Source organism: Lepisosteus oculatus, chromosome 14 (assembly GCF_040954835.1).
Source record: "Lepisosteus oculatus isolate fLepOcu1 chromosome 14, fLepOcu1.hap2, whole genome shotgun sequence".
Lineage (NCBI taxonomy): Eukaryota > Metazoa > Chordata > Actinopteri > Semionotiformes > Lepisosteidae > Lepisosteus > Lepisosteus oculatus.
This window is the reverse complement of record NC_090709.1, coordinates 52,665,935-52,671,934: the sequence shown is the minus strand read 5'-3', so window position 1 is coordinate 52,671,934 and position 6,000 is coordinate 52,665,935. Positions and strand designations below refer to the sequence as shown.

Genomic DNA, 6,000 nt, shown 5'->3' with positions numbered 1-6,000 from the left:
GACGAGGTGGCCGAGTGGTTAAGGCGATGGACTGCTAATCCATTGTGCTTTGCACGCGTGGGTTCGAATCCCATCCTTGTCGGTTTATGTTTTCGACTTGTGATCCGTTTCTAAGTCGGACTTGCTTACTTTAGCTACTGTAGTAGAGCAGTAATATTTCTAGAGTTGGCTGAACATGGCTTACAGCAGTAGCTGACAGATATAGTCTCTTAATATTTAGGTTAAATTTATGCTTTGTACTGCTTTCACCTGATATTAATAGTAGTCCTGATGAACGATTTAGGGACATGGCGCATCTTGAAAATGTTCTTGTTAATTTCAGTTTGGAAAAGATGCACTCACCAGAAGCAGAAACTGGTCATATCTGCAAAATGCACAATGCAATAGCAATGTCTTGCTATGAGTCCTTACCTGTTACAGGAGGTGTTGTAGGACTTTTTTAGTTCAGAAAAAGCTATCAATTCATCTTACATTTCTACTCCATCAATATTAGCAATGGTATCTTTACTAAGCTCTAAATATAGCTCTAAATAAATGCTAATTTTAAAATACATTTTAAAATAAATGCTTTTCCATATGTTGTAACTTTGTGGTATTTAGAAATTTTATCTGAGGATGAAAGGGAAAGTATTATACAACTGTGAAAGAGGCTTGTATTTTAATACAATTTTCGATCAAAAGAAAACCAAAGTCCCTATGATATTACCGTCAATATCCCTTGATATCAACGTTCAGTTGAAAGATTTGAAGAAACTCTCAAACAAGCAACTGCAGTAGCAGAGAGTTTTGATTTGAACCAATGCTTGCAGCTCAATACTCCATTCATCCTTGAAAGAAGCAAAGACGGATGTTTTGAGTGTCTCCATGATCCTCTTCTCAATCCAAAAGAAAGGTTTTATATGATCCTGATCCCACTAGAAAAAGGGTCAATTTCAGTCTGCACTGATGTGCCTTCAAACGTTTTATAAGAACTCTGGACGTTTATACAGTGGAATCCTGGTCCATTTCTTCTTCTGAACGAGACTATGGGAGTGAGTATTTTGATGGCGAACTGGGATTTAAATAGAGGAACACTACACTACATTGGGCTACACGTGTGACAAAGCGTTGACTTTCTGACCTCACGATAGCTCAATTGCTAGAGCTTAAGACTACAGACAAAAACAGTGGGCATTTCTTATGTCCCTGGTTTGAATCCAGCTCGAAGGATGGTGTTTTCTTGTTCCTTAATCAAAAAGTGAAAATTGCGAATTTGTCCTTCACTTTGACGTTCACCCGAAAGCTCAGTATACAAAGAAGTAGAGGCTCCTGTTCTGGATCCTAATCCTAATCCTCACGTCTGATTGTTTTGCTTAGACCTTTAAAATGTACACTGTGGACTGTTTGCTCTTCCTAACACAATTAAAAAGCCGCCGACAAACTTACCGATCGGGAGTTTAGTTCAGTGATAGCGCGCACTTAAGACGCTCCGTTATCTATCGCCGGCATCTCTGTATTCTTTTTAAACGCGATATTTTTTATTCTTCGTGTGTGAATTTCAGGGAGACTCATAAACCCTTTGTCTGTTTTAAAGATACATTATTTTAAACCAGACATAACAAAAGACGTAGTAACTAGACACACATACAAGACACATGAATAGTAGCGGCTCTGAATGCAATACAAACGCCAATGGCACAATGGATAACGTGTCTGATTACGGATCAGAAGACTTTAGGTTTGTACTCCTTCCTGGTTCGTGAAGAAGCTTTTAAACCTCACTACTCAACACTGACATCGTAGGGTGTGCGGTCCTACACAACCTTACTATCGACTGGATGAGTCTTCTGTTCAATCTCCGATTCTTTCCGCACATTCCTGCTATTTCACCACCGTTATTGTAGGATAACAGCCACAGACACGAGAAGATATACTATTCCGAACAAATGTCTTAAAAAATCACGTTGAAAAAGGTGACAATACGTTTTTGTTTCTTTAACTTAACCTTACTTTTGCCTGTAAAGTTCACATTATTTTCTGTAGCCGCAAATCCCCAATATTTCTGCTGTCTCCTGAGAAACACAAGCATGGAGTCAAATCATATTAAATAACTCAACACATCTATTAATTTAACACCCAGATGTGACAGAACACATGTAAGACTTACACACAGCTTTTAATATGCTCTAGTGAATTTGCAGGTGTCCTGGGGAGGGAAGAGAACTGATATTAAGGAAATACATATTTAAAGGGGATGTAAGTCTTAAATGTGTTTTGTCACATCTGGGTGTTAACTGAATAATTTTTTAGCATTATTTATTGTGTTTTGACTCTATACTTGTGTTTCTCAGGAGACAGCAGAAATATTGATGTATACATTTCTATTCACATTCCCGGTGATATTGACTGAGGTAATGCAGAAGCATGTTGTTTATAACAATAAACGGTGCGAGAAGACAGGCACCGCTAGGATTTGAACCCAGGACCTCCTGTTTACTAGACAGGCGCTTTAACCATCTAAGCCACGGTGCCGGCAAAATTCTCCTCTTTTACTGCCACTTGGACACACCGCTCTGAGACACCCGCATTCAGTAAGCGCTGAGTTAGCTGGCTGAGCACGTTGCCTCCTTTACATTCAATAGAAGCCCCGACACTAAGAGAAACGTACAGAAATGGGTTTTATCCAGCACTTTTCATGTCCAATGCGCTTGACATCTCCCAAGGGCGACAGAGTTCATTTACGACACTTCCTTTCTTTCTTCTTTCTGTACTCTTTGATGAAACAAAATGAGAAAGCATGTAAGGGAAAATGTCTTTTTTCATGGAGAAAACATGCACCAGGAAATGTTGAAAAAAGTGAGTTAACATGAAAAGTGACCTAATTTACCGGAGCAAATGCTCACCTAGCAAGATCTGCTTTACTACAAGAGTAGAGTGAAAGACGTAATCATTTCACGCTGTTGTGGAACAAAACGCTTTTTTCTTGGAATTCTAAATCAATTAGAAATTCAGAGCGACACATAAAGGCTTTGTCTGTTTAAAAGTGATGATTTTTAAAAACTGATAAAAATGTAGAAAACTCGTTTCTCACTTAGAAATTTAAGATGGGGGTGGGGTATTACTAGTAGCGACGCTGAACTCACCATGGTGCAATTCATTTACATGACTGGCTAGTGGTTTAATGGATAACGTGTCTGATTTCGGTTTATTAGATTGTCAATTTGACTTCTACCGGGGTTGTGTGATTTAAATCAGGCTCCTCAGAAAAAGATGTCCGTTATGTAAATGAACCGCACCTGAAAGCAAACGTTGGGTCTGGGTTCCTTTCTTTCCTGCATGAAATAGCAAATCGTTACAAAAAAAACACCAACTAATGTCCAATAGCGTTAGTCATTGAAGTAAACATGAATGTACTGTAAGGTCTTGGTACATGGGAGTGGATTTCAACCACAATTAAAAAAGGGCAAATTATAATTACAGGCTTCGGACACTTTTTCATACAAAAGTGAACAAACACTCCCTAACTTTCAGGTTTGCTTGAACCTGTAACGAGAAGGAGGTCTGAAACTTCCATTCTCTGATGTCACTGTCTCTAAAGTCGGACGTGATGTTTCGCGGATGTGCAGTGTGCCTTTTCTCTTGTTGTGTTCAAGATGATTCGCTGCATAAGCTCCTGATTGGTTGTTCTCTACTGCGCTTTCATTTCGTTCAGATTACCTATTTGGTGTACAGATAAAACCCGACTGCGTGGTGTAATTTCCAGGTTCAGCACCTGCAAAATCATCAGCTGACCTCGACGTGCTTTGAACACACAACCTTCTGATTTGGAGTCAGACACGCTACCGTTGCGCCACGAGGTCACTGGCTACCAGTGCTTTTAATTCCCCCAAAGAGAACAATCAGCGTCCCTGAAAAAGATATTTTTCATTCTCTCCTGTGAGGAGCGCCGCTCTTCCAACGAGGGTCTCTTCTTCCCAGACCACAGAATATTCTTTCCGCCCGGCTCTCTCACAGAGAGCAGACACACCGTCTCCACTGATGTGTTTACTACATCTATAGATCTGACCCCCTACAGCCCCGATATTCCTGGACAGGATATTTACCACCAGCCTCGTGAACTTCTCATCTTGACCTCTCCCAGGAGGAGCACAATTAACAGAGAAACCTCTCTCCATTTAGCAAATAACACAAAACACTGTTTACCTGTCAAGACAGAAAACCAGGCTGCTCCAGGTGAGGCTTGAACTCACAACCTCAGCATGATTCCACTGATTATGTCATTTGACATGGCCTGAACCAGGAAAGAGATTGGAAGTTGAGAAGTTATGGCATTGTTTTAATACTTGCCTACTCTAATTTTCGGTCAAATGTTTTATTTGGGAGTACTTTCAATTGATGTTAATCCTTGTCGCGATGCATGATTCTGGGCCATGGTGCATCTTGAATAATGTTCTTATAGACTTCAGTTTGGAAAAGTGCGCTCTTCAGAAGCTACCGAAACTCTCAGTTCCATAGGTAGTCTGATTATTTAAATTAACTGTATAACTGTTACAATAATTCATCTAATTGTAAATTTATAAGACTGTGAGACACCTGTGAGAGACATATGAGAGCTGGTGATTCCCCGGGCTGGTGTGGAATCACACACAGACAGGTCTTCTTCTGTGTGATCTGAGTCCCACTGCTGCAGACTGGTCAACTGGTCACTACTGTAGACATGGCCATCGGCCCATCGGCTACTAATAATCAATACTGCATACAGTGTACTGACCAGAGTGTCACTACTTGTGTTTATTACATAAAAAGATAATTCCACACTCACGTGTGTTATAAAACATTTATAAAACATGTTTGGAGACTGACATACAGTAAAGAAAGTAATACTGAAGAGCTGGAGGTCCTGGAAAGGGTTAATAGAAGCTTCTTGCTTCTGACCTGGAACAGAGTCCACAGCTGACAAATCAGTGAGTCTTGAGCCCAGTTCACAGAGAGGAGAACCAGGAGCTCTTCTCTTTCTCTAAGTGGCTGTGAGGAAGGAGAAAATGGGGAGATGTGACCTGAGTCCAGGCTGTTCCAGGATTGTCTGAACGTCCTCTGGTTCTGGATTGACGGATAAAAAGAAGTATGGAGCTTCTGTCCGATTGTCTCTGAGCTGTGAATCTGACTGAGAAGAGAATAATGATTTATTATTCTGCCTCTGATAATTTTTCTCTTTGCCAAGTGGTGTTACATTCCCTTCAGAAACTCTGCACAGACTGTCAGAGTGAGAGAAAAGTAGAGAGATGGACAGATAAGAGCACACACGGCGAGAGATACATATGTCTTGATTTACTTTGAACCAAGTGTTCATTTCCTTTGTGGAACAAGTTGTTTCTGAACTTCAAGAAATTCATACAACTTCTGAAAGATAAAATATAAGTCTTGCTAATCAGGACAGAAGAAATACTGCAAGAAAATGTCAGTGATTTTTCTCCTTTTAACGAAAAGTGGAGAAAAACAACGGCAGTGCATCTCCGTCATCTTAATTTAGCTTAATACAAGTATTCACTTCCTTTTCTGTGGATTACAGACTGCAAAAGATGAAATAAAGTTATTGGTTATTCATGGTCAGTGCAGAAGAAATACTGCCGGCTGGCAGGAAAATGTCAGTATTTTATAATTCTTTAACTACAAACGTGTGAATGGCAAAAAGCAACGGGAGTGTGTCTCTGTGCAGCTGTTAAATGAAGGGCTGGTGGTTCAAACCCACTAAGGGACGAGCTTCAGACTGTTCCGCTGTAACCATAATCTCTGCTAAAGCTTGATGGGATTTCTTCGCAAGCCCTCTTGAAATTCGCAGGAAATATCTATTTTACTCATGTGGAACTACAAGTAAACAATTAAGTACCTGTCAAAGTCCAAGAAAAGCAATTTCATGTGTGGAATTTTATCTTCAACTGGCTGTCAGGAGAATTCATTTATACACCCGTTGTATCCTTAGCAAAAATATTTTAAAATTAGAACACAGATTTGTTGGAGAAC

The 6,000-nt window shown here is 40.0% G+C and overlaps 3 non-coding genes across 3 annotated transcripts; 1 reads left to right on the top strand and 2 right to left on the bottom strand.

Annotated features, from left to right (window-relative positions):
• trnas-gcu (transfer RNA serine (anticodon GCU)) lies at window positions 1-82 on the top strand. Its single transcript has one exon. It is a non-coding gene; the product is annotated as a tRNA-Ser (tRNA).
• A 2,355-nt stretch (window positions 83-2,437) lies between these two features.
• On the bottom strand, window positions 2,438-2,511 carry trnat-agu (transfer RNA threonine (anticodon AGU)). Its single transcript has one exon. It is a non-coding gene; the product is annotated as a tRNA-Thr (tRNA).
• A 1,256-nt stretch (window positions 2,512-3,767) lies between these two features.
• On the bottom strand, window positions 3,768-3,839 carry trnaw-cca (transfer RNA tryptophan (anticodon CCA)). The gene has a single exon. It is a non-coding gene; the product is annotated as a tRNA-Trp (tRNA).
• Between the last annotated feature and the right edge of the window lie 2,161 nt (window positions 3,840-6,000).